Genomic DNA, 17,751 nt, shown 5'->3' with positions numbered 1-17,751 from the left:
TGCACTTCCCATCTCCTCAGCAGGTGGTAGAAAGACTTCTTTATTTTCCCTCATTATGCTTTTCATTGTTGCAAATGGCTTTGACCATTTTAGTCTAACTTCAGCCACCGAAGTGGAGCCCTCAGTTGCCCTTTAATTCTGTACTGAGGGCTGAGTGGGAACAGAAGCTGCTTACATAGTAGTGTGGAAATCCATTCTCTGAGAAGGAATTCTCTGCAGCCTCACGTGGCATTGCCTGTGCACAATCCTCACCAGCACTTATGTGATGCACAAATCTGAGCTGGGCAAGCTGCTTAGCTTGCACCCTGTGCACATCTGAATTTTCATTTTCTCAGAATGTTCCATAGTGAGCATAACAAACCCCTCCCCTGGAGGTGGTGGTGACTCTTGGATGGCTCTGTGTGCCTTGTGTGGCCTGCATGTGCCTGGCTTTTTACTGGTGGCTGGGGACAGCTCAACCCTTGGTGTTGAAGAGCTGCAGCTGTGCAGCTGCACATCTGCGAGATACTCCAGGGAGAAATGGACCACAGTTTGATATTCATAAATAGCCTCTCAAATCCGAGATCTGTGAAAGAAAATGCTGTCAATGCTTCTATTTAAATTTTATCCTTATTTTTACAAAATTATAACAATTATAAAAAATGTCCTATGTTTTCTGTAACAAAAATTGAAGTCCCAGTGGAGTCTGTGGAATTGCATCAAATATGCCAGCAGAGAATTTGGCCTATGAAGAGAAAAGAAGTCTCAATAATGTTATATTCTCAACATGAGTGTTTATTTTTCTTATTGCCAGTACCAAAAGATCATTTTCTCTGTTCAGAACTTGGACTGCAATTTTTACTATCAAGAATATAGCTTCTAAATAGAAAAATAAAGAGTAGACTATGATAATTTACCATAACAATATTACTTGAGCCTTAATTTTCAAGTGAAAACATTACTGAACTAAATTTCAGATAGTGTTTTATTATGTGCAAACCACTGTTGATATAATAACTTCTATTTTAGGTTGCTAGCAAAGAAAAGAACAATGTGACCCATTTAAAAACTGGCTCACAGAAAAATATTAGCAAGCTGTTTATCAATTGTGTTTAATTTTGGTGATAAGAACCTTTTGATAGAAACATTTCTTTGTTACAAAACCAACAGTAGCATAGGATATATTTGACCATAACACACGTGCTTTGCAATGGTACTGAGAAATGGACTTTCTGTTTGTTGCCAATTGTTTGGAAAAGAAAAAAAGGGATAATTCTCACCTTTGAATTTTTCAGCAGATGGAGCCTGATTTTTGAAATCTCTGATTAAGAGAAAATTACTGACATGGCTGGAGTGCTGCAATGGCTGGACACAGCTAGACAAAAGCAATCCAAGAGGCCTCTAGAGTGCATTGGTAGACAGTAATGCAAAAATAATATTACAAAATTATTATTATTAATAATAGTAATATTTCTGTTACAGGTGCCTGAGGAGGTGAAGAGAAGAGATGCTCTGCTGTGGAGTTGCGGTTTTATATGATCTGGGGCGGGGATGCGGCACTCTGCAGATCTGATTTTCACAAAAGGAGAACTGGTTGAGAATCACAGAATCACTAAGTTGGAAGGGACCTTCAAGATCATTGAGTCCAACCCATGCCCCAATACTTCAAGAAGACCATGGCACTGAGTGCCACATCCAACCTTTTTATAAACACATACAGGGATGGTGACTCCACCACCTCCCTGGGCAGACAATTCCAGTACTTTTTCACTCTTTCAGTAAAAAAACTTTTTCCTAATATTCAACTTATATTTCCCTTGCCACAGCTTCAGACTGTGTCCTCTGGTTCTGTCAGCTGCTGCCTGGAGAAAAAGACCAACCCCCACCTGACTGCAACCACCTTTCAGGGAGTTGTAGAGAGTGATAAGGTCACCTTTGAGTCTCCTTTTCTCCAGGCTAAACAATCCCAGCTCCCTCAGTGGTTCCTCACAGAGCTTGTGTTCCAAGCCCCTCACCAGCCTCGTTGCCTCCTCTGGATGTGCTCAAGCATCTCAACCTCCTTCCCAAACTGAGGGACCAGAACTGGACACAGCACTCAGAGTGTGGCCTCACCAGTGCTGAGTATGGGGGGAGAATGACCTCCCTGCTCCTGCTGGCCACACTATTCCTGATACAGACCAGAATGCTGTTGGCCTTCTTGGTCACCAGGGCACACTGCTGGCTCATGTTCAGCTTGCTGTCAACCAGTACCCCTGGGTCCTTTTCCACCTGGGCACTGTCCAGCCACACCATGCCCAGGCTGTAACGCTGCAGAGGATTTTGTGTGGGACTTGGCAGTTGGACTTGTTAAACTTCATCTTAAACTTCATCTTACTGAACTCTGCCCATCTATCCAACCATTCCAGGTCTTTCTGCAGAGCCTCCTAACCACCAACAGATCGACACACACTCCCAACTTAGTATCATCTGCAAATTTACTGATGATAGACTCAACACCCTCATCCATGTCACCAGTAAAAATATTGAACAGAACTGGCCCCAGCATAGACCCCTGAGTGTGAATGCCAGGAGCAGATGGAACTCAGGATCCTGAGAGAAGATAGCAATTTAATAACCCTGGACATCAGGAAAGCAAACAATGGGAACTGCTTGGAAGAATCCCATGTGACACCCTCTTGCAGAAGAGAGGAGGAGTTCAGGAGGGCAGACTGATTTCAAGGATCAGCTCTTCTTGACTCAAGAGCTGTTGATCTCCACCTGCAGAAAGTAAAACATAGGTGGGAGGAGGTCTGAATGGATGAACAGTAAGCTCAAAGGTAAAAAAGTAACATTAAAGAGGTGGAAGTAGTTAGGTGATATGGGAGGAATATAGAGACACTGACCAAGCATGCAGGGATCAGGTTAGCAAAGTCAAAGACTACTTGGGTTTGAATCTAGCTATGGCCGCGAAGGGCAAAAAGGGAGGTTTCTACAGGTACATCATCAGCAAAAGGCAGTCTGGGCAAAATGTTGACCAACTGCTGAACAGGGCAGACCACCTGGTGACAGGGGACACAGAAAAGATCAGTGCGCTTTTCTCATTGGTCTCTATTGATAAAACCAACCTTCAGGGATCTCTGGGATCTCCCTGTGTCCCTAAAAGACATGGAAACCTCTGGAATAAGCAAGAATTGCTATTGTTGGAGAGCAACCAGATTAGGGGCCTTTACACAACTCGAATGAGCACAAGTCAAACTGATGGGATGCAACAACAAGTGCTGAGGGTCCTAATGTCACTGCAAGACATTTCTTGATTTGCCATCAGGGAAGGGTCCTGAGGATTGGAAAAAGCCAGTGTCACTCTTTTCTTCAAGAAGAACCTACACATCAGTTGGAGCAGTGTATGTTATCTTGAGTTTAGCAGGGTTTTTCACACTGGTGGCTGTAACATCCTTCCTGGTAAGTCAGTGATGTACAGACTAGATACTGGGACTGAGTTGGACTGAAAATTGCCTGAACTGCCAAGCTGAAAGGACTATGATCAGCCACACAAATTCACCTGGAGGCCACTCACCAGAGGTGTACACTGGAGATTGATATTGGGGCCAAAAGTGTTTAACATCTTCATAAGATAGCTGGAGCGTGGGACAGAGTGCTTCCTCAGCAAGTTTACATGATAGAAAACTGTAATGAGTAGCTGCTATACCACATGTTTGTGACTGGAGAAACATGCTGACGAAAACATCTTGAAGGTCAAAAAAGGGAAATGCTAAGTCAAAGGAACCCATAGAACTGCAGGTACCTGTAAAAGCTGGGGTCAACCAGCTGAAAAGCAGCTTGAGGACCTTCTGGGCTTCATTGGGAAGAGAGTTGCCAGCAGGTCAAGGAAGGTGATCCTGCCCCTTTACTCAATGCTGTTGTGTCCAAACCTGGAGTTCTGGGTCCTGTTCTGGGCTGTTCAAGGCAAGAGAGATGTTGAACTACTGGAGGGAGTCCAGTGCAGGGCCAAAAAAATGGTTAAGGAACTGGAGTGCCTTCCCTAACAGGAAAGGCTGAGACAGTGAGATAATTGGGGTGATTGAGCCATGAGATAAGGATGCCCAGTGGGGATCTCATCAGGGTGAATAAATACCTGAAGGAGGTTATTGAAAAGGATAGAGTCAGGATCTTTTCAGTGGTGCCTAATGACAGGACAAGAGTCAATGGAGCAAATGAAACACAGGAAATTCCATTTAAACATAAGAAAAACAGTGATTTCTGTGAGAGTAGTTAAACACTGGCATAGGTTTCCCAGAGAGGTGATGGATTCTCCATCCTTAAAGATATTCAAAACCCAATGAGATGTGGCCTTGAAAATCTGCTTTAAGTTGACCCTGCTTTGAGCAGGAGGTTTGGCTTAGTTGGTTTCTAGAGGGGCTTTCCAGTCTCAGCTATTCGGTGAAATTATTGCTTATATAATAAACCAGAAAGTTTGGCTCTGTAGGAAGCCCCATGTCATTGTCTGGATGCAATCATGCTCTTCTGCTGCTGATAAGTCCTGTTAGAAAAAATTAATGTGTAAACCTGCAGGGTATAAGTGCATGTAGGATCCGGACATGCAGGGAGACAGCAGGGACCTTTTGGCACCTGATTTTGGGATAGATGGGAGATGCTTTGCTGCTCCTCACCAGCTGCATTCCCTAGAGGCTGGGCTTTCCCATGGCCAGGTTGGGATCACAGTCAGCATGATGACCTTGGTCTGTCAGCCTGCCAGAGAGCAGGATCGAGCTGCTGGTGGGGAACAGCTGTTTCTGCTGGCATTGAGGCACCTGGGGAGCCCTTCTCTCAAGGAGAGGCTGCAGCTGATTTTTCCAGCCTACTTTCTAGACCTTTTGTGCTGATCTCACAAAGCACAAAGGGAATAGAGCAGGCCTGGGAATATGTGTGAAAAAAGTATCTCCCCCAGCCTTCTATATACTGAAGAGAAGGAGTATGTAACAGCATGACTTCTGTAGCAGTTCCATAGAGATAAAACCACTTTGGAAAGCAGCTTTTTCATTGTTTAGGAAAACTGATTTTCTCCCCGAGTTTGAATTAGATGAAGTGATTTTATTTTCTCTCCAAGCTCCTCTTATTGGTATGATTATTATCAACAATGAATTGTTTTGAACACCAAGAATAAGAAGAAAGCTATACTTTTTTTGTTTTCACATCATCCTTTTACTAGAAAATTTTGGCCTAGATCACTTACTCTGTTTAGGATTAATACTTTCATGAGTCTTATTTTCAATAGCTATGAAGAAAAGACATTTTAAAGCAAATTGAGGTAGGTGATATCTTCTTTAATGCATTTTTAATGCATGAGACATTGTAAAGACCAGAAAAGCACTCTGCAATACAATTTGACAACTAAAAAAAAAAACCTCAGAAACAACCCAATAAAAAAGAAAGTAAGATAGAAACAAGATAACAGAACATATGGGAGAGTGAAAGATACAGCCATGCTATTAGTGTCCAGTTAGCTAATTTTATTGGGATTTCCAATATATGAAAGATGAATATATAAATGATGATAACTGGTGGGGGTATGAAGATGTGATATTAATAAGAATGTAATTCCATAAGAAATTGTCTTGTGATTTATATCTAATAATATTACTGAAATGAGGCTAATGAAGGCAATCAATCCTATATAATACATTTTTGTAAATCTGATTCTCAAAGCATTTCTGATAGAAAGAGGGTAGATTTGGCTTCTTCCAGGAATCCCTGCTGACATGAGAACTCCCATTGAAATCAATTGACAAGCAAACAGGGGAGTAAATAAACCTCTGTGGATGCACTTCTGCTCTGCATTGCTTCTGTGGTCCCTCTCTCATGGCAATGTCCTTAGAGTCACATTTTCTGTAAGAAAACTGCTCCAGTGTGTCTGGAGTGCAGTGTCACATCTTACTGCTCTACTAATGAACTCTGCCTGCTATGAAAGCTGCCTTTGCTCTTGCTGTCTTGGGTACAGATCACAGTCTCTCCAGACCTTTGGGTATCTATTCAATTAGCTGGTCTACACTGCACCCCACACTGCATGTTTTACTGATATTCCACTGAAGGAAGGCAAACTTAATTGTATTTACCTGTTCTGTGTGAACACTTCAGACTGTAGTGCATATTTCTCCACCCCAGCCTCCCTTTCTCTAAGCAATTGAAATTAGCTTCAGTTGGGTTTAGCAGATCCCTGAAAACATAGATACTTATTTCCCTCTTTGTCCTCTTCCTTGTCTGTTTCATTACCCATTTTCCTTGGAAAGGACAATGTAATTTATAATATGTATCTTTATAGCATTTGGAAGAACACCTATTTCTTCAGAGAAATATAATAGGATAGATTTAAAACCACAGAACTCTGGGACTACTTTGCTTGAAGTACAGACTCATAGTTCTCCTTACAGGGGGATATCTACAGTGAAATTACTAATCTTGTGAATAATTTTGTGGATGTTAAAAGATGACCTCTGTTCTGGGTAGATTGTGAAGAGAAGCTCCCACACATTTATCTCCTCATGCCCAACACCTTTCTCTTCAGGATTCTGGAAATGGACAGTCTAGCAGAGATTTCTGTCTCTGTCACCATGCTAATTTAAGTCAATGGCAATAACCTTTCTGATGTCAGTGAGGCAGGATAACATCTTGTGTAAATAGCCAATGCTCACATCTTTCCTCATCTCAAGAACCTTGCTGACATCTAACTTAACACCTTACATATCCACCTCTCTCAAATACTTAAGTAAGCACAAATATGTGACAGCAAGGAGGTATAATGGTGAAGAAAAGGATGTGAATGTAAGGTTGGATTAAAGGTATAGTGCTATAGGCAAGATTATATCATCTATTTTACTGTGCAAGTTTTTTTCTATATCTCAGTCCAAGCAGCTGTTGAGCAAGCAGTATGAAGCACAGGAGATTAGGGGCAAAAATATATTTGAACCATCAGATACTTGGAAAAACTGTAGTCTTATCTGAGCTTGGAGAGAAGAACCTGAGAAATTACATGGAGTGGGAGAAACACCAAGGGAATTGTTACTGGTTTAAAAAGAAAAACAGTTGATTATATTTTGTCAGAAAATGAAAGATTTTAGTCCTGACTGTTTTTTTGTGTTTGAGGTTACTTATTAAAACCACTCAGCACAAAGCAGATTCTGGCACTGTTGTGCTGTCATCACTGTAAATTCATTAATGTTTCACTGAACTGTTCTAATGCCATTAGACTGCCCCAATGTCACATGTGTTATGTCTATGAATGGTCTCTTTGTCTCCCTGTATAGCAAGGAAGGTGAAAGGCACTGGAATTGAACTCATTCTTCAAGACGAGAATCTTTGCAATCATAAGTAAAGGAAGTCCCTTCAGCTTAACATTTCATTGCCTCCTTTCTCATTTAAAAACAGATGTCAGCACAAGGAGAAGACAGGTGCAGAGTGCCTCTTTCAGCTCCTTTTGAAGGAAAGCAGGAAGTGAATAAGTCACAGAGAGCTGTGCTGTTTGGATCTTTAGAATGCATTTATAACTTCTAGATATGTTCCTGCTAATGAGGGTGTGAGATGCCAGCTCTTTGGAAGTTAGAGCATGCACTGTTGCACTCTCATCAACTCTGATGGATGCACTGTATATGGGAATATAATTTAAACATGAGGATATGAGTAATGATTTATTAAGTTACCACAGAAAGCACTTAAGAAAAAAATGCCTAATACTAGAAAAAATGTCTAGCATATTTGAATGCTATATAAACAACAAAATTTGTTATAAACTGGAAACCTCCAAATGGATGCTCTTCATATACTGCAGCACTGTCTGAAACTGCATATAAATACCCTGAATAGTAGCAGTAAAATATTACAATTTACAACAGCCAGACTCATGAATCTAATGAAGGCCACAAAGTGATTGCTGTCAATCATATTATTACTGTTAAAGCCAGCAGCAATATCTGAGAGCTATACTATGTTTGGGTGTGTGGTGAGGATCTGACTACTGCCATTTTCTTCCTTAGGCAATCCAACATCCACACAAAATAGTGTCCTTTTTTAATGGGGGCAAGATCAGATACGATATGATCCATGGTCTCAACAAGATTCCAGACTGAGGTGAGCAGAAAAGAATAAACAGCACTATAGCATCTCTCTCCTCTCTTTCCACTTCCATCAGGTTTGATGTGGGTGGAAATACACTATTCTTTGTAGAGAGCTGGCACAATTTGCCCTCATTAGCAGAGCATGCCCACTTTTTTTTGCCTCTCTTGCTGTACCTCATTTAAAACACCACACTGCAGGGATTTTGCAGCGTCTGGGATTTTGACTATGAAAGGAGAAGTTTACAAGAAAAATGCCTTCAGCTTCCTGGGCTTGATGCACTGCATTGTCTGGCATGGATTTCACTTTCCCCGTGACACTGCCACGGAACAACTTGCTTTGATGCCCTATGCTAGCAAACAAGTTCTGTGATAAACAAGCTTTTAATCCTGTATTTCCACACTTTTGCTAAGCAAGTCACAACTTGACAAAGCTGCATGTTAATGACTGTGCCAAAAGCTCAGCCCTGAACAGAGATGGTAAAAGAGGGTAGGAGAGAAAGTGCTCACAGGAAGTACGCAGAAGAATTGTACTTTAGAAGCTTTGTCAGTGCTTTGATTTAGTGCCATTAGTCCTACTGCAGCAGGCCATCTAATAAGTGCTAGTGTAGACAGTCCAGGAAAACTCCCAAGAAGCCATAAATGATGTTTGTGACCTGAAAAGTATCTTCTGCCTCCCTGAATTCTAAGGAGGGATCTGCCAAAGCAAGAAACGTGCCGGGACTCATGAGGAGCCTGCCCTTTCATGTGATAAGGTCTCTATGGAAAGAACTGTAGTGTAATCAAAGTACATAAGTAGCCAAATATCAGCATCAGGTTTTCAGGAAAAAGTCCTGCTTGCCCCTTCCATATGACACCAGTCCACATGTGTCGCAGTGAACAGCTGGTGAAGAGCCATCTTCTGCAGGGAATACCCAGCACTAAAATGTATGTTAACATACACAAGGCAGAGTTTTCATGTCAAAATTAGCAGTTTGGGAAGCAGCACAAGAATATAAGTTGCAGAGGACCTTTTCTGCTCACCTGGAAGTTGTCAGGAAGTTGCCTGAAATCTTCACAATGTCCTGAAGTATTCCACTGTCTCCTGGTGCTACTCCTCTGCTCCCTTTTCAGATGAAGAGAGGCTGAGCTTATCTGCTTTGCAGATGCAGATACAACAAAGCACACTACGCTACGAACTAACTCCCTTCCTGTGAAACAAACATTAGGAAGCAGCTGAAGAGATATTCAAGACTCCTGTGTTTCAATATAAACCAGAAAATGTGTTTTCAGATTCTTAAGCAGGAGGGCGCAGACAGTAATACAAAATCTAATCACAAGAATAAAAAGTCTGATATCAAACTCTTCTTTTTAGTGAAGAAGTCTTCTCTGATGCTTCCCCCCTGCCCTTTTAATACAAAACTGAAGTACACAGATGCATTGTAGAACATCGATAAAACATTAGAGCTACTGCATGGCTCTAAATTATTGCACAGAAATCTGGAGCATTTTTAGAAAATATTTCATATTCAGTATGGGAAAGTAATTTTATTTTTAATGGTAGCTGTTTGAAGTTGTTCAGCAGCTTGGAAAGTTACCAGTTCCTTTTCATTTCTGAATATGAACATTTCTGTGTCTGTGTAAGATCCCAATTTTTTGAGGCTGTGGTTCTTTTTACCACACATCTAATCTGAGCCAAATATTATAATATTTTTGATAGTATTATCACCCTGGAAGAATACTAATTCAGGAAATCAGTGTTCAGTGTTGCTGTGCAAAACATTTAAATTAGAACAAAATCAGTTGCTTTTTCCTAGCTAGCTACATGACACATGATTAATGATTGGTAAAATATAAATCTGAATGGAAATACCTCCTCTTCCAAGGTTCCAATTGATCAGTTTTGAATTGCCAGACTGAGGATGTGAGCTAAGAGCCTCTTTGGCAGCATTGCAGTGACACACTGCCTGTCATGTACTGTCTGCTCCCCTTTTAAGTACTTGTTCCTTCCTAATTATTATCTGCAGTTGGCCACTGGACTTTGAAACTGCAAACTGCTTTCCATATCTTTTGTTTCCTGCTGTATATACATTGAAATCACACGGTTTGTTATCTGTCACTAAGATTACAAGCAGCATTACTTAAAAGGAAAAAAGTAGAAAAAAAATCAATGAAAATAGGGAGCTCTCTACTGACTATAAAATATGACACATCTCTGTAACCAAAATTAGAGCAACCGGACTTAGAATCTAGTTCTGACTCAGTGGTAAATAGAAAAAAAATTAGTAGAAGTAAGGAGAAAAAGACTAAAGAAATATTGATATGTAGTAGAAATTTCAGGCTATAAAAATATTGATGTACACTTCAAGAAAAATCAATAACCATGTTTCACACAAATTTGTGAATTTTTAAACTACATTAATTAGAGAAGACACTAAGTCATTACTGGCTAAGACTGCATTTTTTGATGGTGATAAAGAGAAAAAATATTCATAAAACTTTTAGGGGTTATATTTTTGGGGAGGCGTCTGATCTGCTTACATCATGAGAGGTTAAAGAATTTCTCATTTTATTAATAACTACGTGGCTATATGCAATAACATGAAATCTGATTTAAATGTATGTACCTATATGGGTACATACCAGGTTCTCACAGAAGTCTGGGGTTTTACAAAAACTGGCTGAACAGATCCTCAGTCTGCTGTGTAAATGTTTAACAAATACAGGAAAATGTTGTAAGTCATTAATAATGTTAGCATTATGCAAATATTAAAGAAAAAACAAAAATGAGATAATTTAGGTAATTACTCTCAGGTTTGACAAAAGTTGCAGGAAAAGTACAAACGATATGGGACTAGAGTTATATAAACTTGATGTAGAGGACTAATGCTAGAGACAATAGTTTTACTAGAAGTGTGTCTTGTCAAAGAAACCTATAATGAGATAACAGATTTGTTGAGGCATACGATTTAATAATGTATGAGATACTGATTAAAAAGAAAGACTAGGGCTCATTCAAATGAATGGCATTTTAGGTCAACAAAATGTAAAATGATAATGCAGTCTGTGTCCATATTCTGTAGACTGGTGACTGGATATCCTGATTCACAAAGAGGATTTAATGTTTATACTAAATCACAACAAACAAGAGAGCCAATATTTGATTCAACTGCAAAAAAAGACTAATGTGAATCTTAAATGTGCAAATAAAAAAGAAATGAGAACATAGATGTAAAACAAGACCTACTCAGGAGAATTCTAGTGTCTGTATTTTTAATGTAGAAAATGGGAAAATGTGCAGAAAAAAGCTAAACCCAAGATATCTTGGTCTTAACCCTCTAGTAAGTGTTAATGAGCTTCTTTTGTTTAAACCTCACAGAGGTGATGGGACTAACACAGGTGAGTACATTAGAGAGCAACACAAAGCAATAAAGGCTTTTCTGTCAAGGCAAACAAGCATAACATGAAACAGAGTCTCAGAGTTAATGCCAGAAAACTTCAAATTTGAATTGAATACCCATTAATTAACACTGAAAGAGATTAACCACTGGAATGAGCTCTCAAAGTAATGAGTTCTTCATGTCTTGATGTCTTCAGGACAGGCATTTCTGAAAAATGTGCTGTGACTAAACACAAATTAATATTTATTGATAGCCAAATAATTAACTTAATACATGAGTAATAACTTGTGATATGGGAAGAAGATTATGCTCTGAATGTACAATTTCATAGCTTTTCCAAAACAGGGCACATGAGCACTCTGCCAGCTATGGATGTTGGCACATTGATAAGTGAAACTTAGTCGAATGAATGATGAACTGACACTCCTTTCACCATCATTTTACAGACTCAAATATGTTGTTATCTCCTTGTCACTTCATGCTGATCAGTGCTTCCTCTTTCTCACAAGCTTCCCAGCTGAAAAGCCAACACCTGTAAGCCAACACCTGCTTGAGCTCTTCTAGTGAAAAAATGATCAAGCCCATTATTTAGCTCATCCTCTCCTTTTATTTTAAACTGTAGAAGGTATTATATCTTTCCCTGATTCAGTGCTTCTCTTTTAAACATTTAATTTTCAAGTGGTGGATTTAACATCTATCAGTTCCACTGACAAAGAGCCACTCCTTTTCAATAGCTATTAGATGAAATTCATAATTCTTCAAGAATCTCATATAATGTTAAAGATCTGAAATTATTACAGCTAGGTAAATACATATTTATCATCTCCTTATTGCAGATTTCCCCCCTGAGCTTCCCATCTTGTTCCTTTAGTTTGCACCTGGGTGTATCATTAGTTTTGCTTCCTTCCTAAAGAAATAAAGAAATAGGAATTTTGCCATGTCAGGGCCCTTGATTATAATTTGCATTCTGTGTTTCAGAGACATCTTATTTCATCCTTTAACTGCGCTTTCCTTTTAGGCCAGTAGCAGAAAAAAATCTCACTTCCCTTCTAGTCTTCTGTTGTCTTCAGGAATTCACTACTTTTGTGCTTATTTTGCTTCATCAGTAATTCCTATTGTATCTACAATTTCTTGTAATTATTTACACATTTTTTTTCCCCCAGGGCTAGATCTTTTTAGGGAAAGGAAATGCTCCAGCAGACTACATAGATTACTCTCTAAATTTTTTTGTGTGCCCTAAAATACACTGTACTTTATTATTATTTCTTCTGTTCCTTTTTGTTGGTAGTATTTTCAGTCCTTAAAAATGACTTCCTATTACTTGTTTTTTCTTTAAAAAGCTTGACACTATTCCCCTGTAGTTTTAATGTCCTCAAGCTGTATGTCTAAATTTTCATGGGCAGCCATAATAGTCCTGTTTTACACATTTGAACACTGTGAGAATACACACCAATTATACCCATAGATTTGTGGGTATAATTATGCATGTAAAAGTTTTGTAACTATACTGTAGAAAAATGTCTGTACATACTTGCATATCAGTATGTTGATGTTTAAATTCCCCACCCAAACCATGCATATTGTGAAGTGAAACATGTGAAGTGTGTTTCTAATAGTCTAATGGGATAGACTGCTGTCCTATTAGCTGGCAAAACCATGAAGCACAAATTTACACTTACAGACCATAAAAACAAACAAGGCCATGGAAACCACCCTTTGGTGTAGATGTAAAGGGAAATTGGGATTCAAGCTGACATATTTTTGCAATGTTTGCAGAATGGCATTTGCCAATGTAAACCTGACTTGCAAAGATACAGTGTCTTTCACTGTGAAGGGTTTATTTTTGCTATAAATGGCCTCTTTATTGGAAATAGTCTCCTTTTACCTTTTCATCTTGGACTGTTTGAACTACCTAACCAAATTTTCCGTTCTGTAATGCATTACCACAGATGAGGAAAATAAAAATAGGCAAATATTATAATTCCAGAAATACTGGAATATTATTCCTTCTAATGAACTAGTTCCTTTTAATATGTGCAGAGAGATTTTTGGTATTGGTACATAAAAGCTTGTGCTTTAAAGTTTAAATGCAGAAACTCTGTGCTTACACTTCTAAACTTGGAAAAGAATTCATGTTCTTTGAGAGTGTAATCTGGCATGAAATAAAGATAGAAACAAGACCACGTGGTGGATATTTGCTGCTCAACCTCATAGTCAACACAGGAAGAAATATAGGAAGCCCTATTTACTGGAAAAACTAGATGCTTCAGGTCCCTTCAGCTGCCTTGCTGTATGGACAAGGCCTTTTCTTTCAGGACACCTTGGCAAGAACAGAGATCTGGCTTGCAGAAGCATAAATAGACTCTAAATTACCCCAAATGGAATGCTCTAATATGCCATAAAACAATTCCCTCCTTATCAAAATATTAAATCCTGCATGCTCTCACCTACTGTATGTTGGCAGCAACATAATAAAGAAAAAAGTGGATAATACAGGAAATATTATCATCCCAGAGTCTGAATTTCTCATCCCTTGCACCAAGGAAATAACTGTCAGTTCTGTGGTTGCAAAGAATCATGCAGGTAGGAATGCACAGTCTAAAATAACTTGTATATAATTCTGCTTTTCTTTTTTCCTATAGATTTCTCAGTAATCTGTACAGTTCTCTGCACTGGACTCCACCTTTTCAGAATGATGAAAGCAGTAAGTAAAGTTGTGGACATATAACTTTTAAAAAAAATGTTGCTAGTCATTAATGAGAATTGTCGCATACAAATTTTTCAGCATTCAGATGGTGAATATTGGTTCAGACCCACTTTTCCTAGTATATACCTTTAAAGGTGTTTGGGGAAGATGTGTTTTCTGAAAAAAGAAAAAAACAATGTAGAACAAAAAATAATATCTAGATATAGAAAACAGAAGAATAGTTGCTTGGTATCTCACCAGGATTACGTATTATTCTAACCATGTTTCAAAATGCCATTTCTTGTTTGACAAAAGGAATGTCAGAGACTACACTGCTTCTGAACTACTGTTGTGTGAGTTCAAAGAGGAACTATTAAGCCCTGGATCTGTGCCTGAGCTTTTTATTCCTGGTACTATCAAAGGCTGTGATCATTAATCCCAGTTAAACAAGAAGTCAGCATGTTCCACAGAATGAAAGGGTGAACCAGGATTCAGGAGAGAGATCTCTTGCTCCCGCTTCTGTTGATGAGGTGTTATGTCACTTATGAAGTTCATGTTGGCTGAGCTTCTTCTACTTTTTGCTCAACGATTTAATATTAGCTTGGGGGCCATAACTATATATGTCTAGATTTTTCAGTGTGTTGAGCCAATGTGGCAAACATCATGGGTAATGAACTTTTGCAGAATAAAGTGTGCATTTAGATGTATTATAGTTATATATTTAGTATATTTTCATTGTAAATTCAACTATTGGGAGCTTATACACAAATAATTTTACACTTGCATTATTAAAGGAGGTAAAATCCCACTGATTTTGAACAAATCTTAGCTCATGCCACTATCTCCATCTGATTGTTTCAGCCCTTTTATTTGAAGCTGGGTCCATAAATGAATGAGTTGGTTTGTGCAGAAGCCAATATCCACATTATTCTTTATCCATTTTTGTAAGGTCACTATTCACATTTATCACTGGAGTTTAATATGAGGGCTCAGTCCCGTGCTCCATTTCCTTATGGAGAAGCGACTTCTTTTGTTACTTACATACTTCACCATTAAAGAAATCCCAGGAATCTTCAGTGGAATTTAATCTTTTTATTCTCTAATCTATGCTTGACAGATACTAAGGAAGAAACAGAATATTTGCACAAAAACTACTCAGCAGACATATGGGAATAAAGATATGTCAACTATTCAGCAAGGATTTACCTGCTATGCCTAATTTTGCAGAGGAATATGGAAAGAATTGAAAGGTTAAAAGGAAGGGCAAGAAATATATGGCAAAGCCATGAAAAGTATTTATTGCAAGACAGGAACTCACAGGTATGATAGAGTTGCACCTCATAAGCATGTAATTCTAGAACAGACATCCCACAGGAAGGTTACTGCAGGAAAAGACTTAATAGAGAATATGAATGAATGAAATACTGTATTTCAAGGACTAAGGGAATGAACCCAGCCTCCTAGGACTATTTGGTTTGTTTCCAAAATATAAGACTCCCTTTTTAGAAGAAAATGAATTTCCAGTCAGATGGACCAGAGTTTTTGGTGATGTTTGTTTTTTCCCCATGTGGTTGAACAATGATTCAAAGGATTCTACATTAATAGAAGCAGCTGGTGTGTGTTTTAGAAGTGAGTAGATTATAAAACTTAACAACTTAATAAAGCCAGTTGGCTATGTGAGATGGGTATGCATATACAACATGATACCTTATGTGACTAAAATGCATGTTAAAAATATCTGAGTTTTCTCTTTGTACTGTTGTCAGGTGCTCAATATATGAAAAATGTCTGTTTGGGTTTTTTTCCTCAGTAAACTGCACCATCTTGTAATTTGGGTAGGATGATACTGCAGAAGGAAATCTGTGTTTCTTCTCTGCTCTTGAAAAATCCCAACCCAGTAAATTCCACTTCTTTTGCCCTATTTTCTTTTCACCTTGCATGCAGCTCATGAACCAGTACTCTCTTGCTTCATTAATGAAGTTTCATCTCAGTCCTTCTTTTTTCATCTCACACTTACACTGATGATCATTTCTGCTCCCCTGTCAGTGTTGCACAGGAATCACAGGTACTCTGCTGAGTTGAGGATCACTGAAGCACAACGAGCTTCACACTGAGATCAAACCTTGTGGATCAACAGCACAGGATCAAGATGTTATCATCTTGGGATACCAGAATTCAAGGAGGTCTGGTCACTGACTTTAAGTGACTAGGATGGTAAGCAAAGGGCACTTCTTACCATTATAGCAATGCTATTTGACTGCCTCTGTTACCTTTTCTGATTGCTGTCAGGGATTGCAGACTGCCAGTACTACATTCCCGTTTCCCTTCCTGTCACTGATGCAAGTTTTTGGGCCACTGCCTAGAAGAGATCTCTATAACAGAGGTCCCTTCTGTCCTTTTTTCCCCTGACAGAATGAATATTCTCTAGTTCCATACACGGCTGTTTTCAAAGGAGAATGTGGAGTCCTTTCATAACCTTGAACTGAGGCATCTTCATCTTGGGGAGAGAGTTTCCTCAAACCCTTCATTTTTGAATAATTTGCAGTAGAAATTGATGCCACACTTCTCCCTTTAGGACAGAAAGGGCAGAAGTGGGATCCCTTCCTTATTTGATAGCTTTCTTATCCTCACTGAGGGTTTCTGTTCCTCCACAGAAGGGACACAGTGCTCAGTAGTGAGGAGTAAACACAGATTCACAGAATGGCTGATGTTGGAAGGAACTTCTGGGCATCATCTTGTTCAAATCCCCTGCTCAAGCAGGGCTGCCCACAACAAGGACTGTGTTCACATTAATACCTTCATGGATGGAGACTCCCCAACCTCCTGGGGCAGCCTGTGCCAGGGCTTAGTCATTCTCACAGTAAAAATTGTTTCCTGATGTTCAAAAAAATCTGTGTTTCAATTTGTGCCCATAACCACTGGTCATGTTACTGGGCCCCACGGAGAGGAGCCTGGCTTTACCCTCTTTGCATTTTCCCTTCAGCTATTTGTGAGATCCCCAAGCCTGCCTGTTTCTCAGCTGAACAGTCCCAGATCTTTCAGCCTTTCCTCATGGAAGGGATGGTCCAGCACCTAAACCATGGTCATGACCATTTGTTGGACTCTCTCCAGTATGTTCACGTCTCTGTACTGGAGCAGCCCAGATCTGAACCGAGCACCCCAGGTGTGTCCTCACCCGTGCTGAGCAGAGGAGCAGGATCACCTCCCTCGACTTGTTGGAATCGCTTTGCCTAATGCAGCCCAAGGTATCATTCTTCTTTGTGGCAAGGGCACACTGCTAGCTCATGTCTAACTTGATGCTCACCAGGACCCAGAGTGGGTGGGACTCACTCACCCAATGCCAAACTGCATTCCAGTCAGGTAGTTCCCCACCTGTCCCGGCGTCTGGATTGTTCCTCCCCAGTGGCCGGGCTTTGCCCTTCGCCTTGTTGAAGTTGCTCTCCCGGGGTGCCGCTGGGTGCACAGCGCTCCTGTGCCCAGCTAGAGGGGCAGCGGGAGCTGCGGAGACACCCAACCCCCCGGGCTAGGGAGGGCTGCGGAGGACGGCGAGGAGGACGCAGGGAGGCTCAGGAGCAGCGTCCCGCCGGGGACGCCCGCTGCCGCCTCACCTCCCTGTCGCCGCGCC

The 17,751-nt window shown here is 39.9% G+C and overlaps 2 long non-coding RNA genes across 2 annotated transcripts in view; one reads left to right on the top strand and one right to left on the bottom strand.

Annotated features, from left to right (window-relative positions):
* LOC146768398 (uncharacterized) overlaps positions 1 to 5,784 on the top strand; it is a 50,716-nt gene extending 44,932 nt beyond the window's left edge. Inside the window, exon 2 of the long non-coding RNA XR_014953439.1 lies at positions 1,462 to 5,784. This is a non-coding gene — a long non-coding RNA (uncharacterized LOC146768398). The remainder of the gene's footprint in view (positions 1 to 1,461) is intronic.
* LOC116183250 (uncharacterized) lies at positions 2,436 to 17,740 on the bottom strand. The gene is made up of 2 exons (XR_004147835.3): positions 17,461 to 17,740; positions 2,436 to 2,736 (listed from the first exon to the last, which is right to left on the bottom strand). It is a non-coding gene; the product is annotated as an uncharacterized LOC116183250 (long non-coding RNA).
* Between the last annotated feature and the right edge of the window lie 11 nt (positions 17,741 to 17,751).

Source organism: Lonchura striata, chromosome 2 (assembly GCF_050655825.1).
Source record: "Lonchura striata isolate lonStrDom1 chromosome 2, ASM5065582v1, whole genome shotgun sequence".
Classification (NCBI taxonomy): Eukaryota; Metazoa; Chordata; class Aves; order Passeriformes; family Estrildidae; genus Lonchura; species Lonchura striata.
This window is presented reverse-complemented; position numbering and strand designations above follow the sequence as displayed.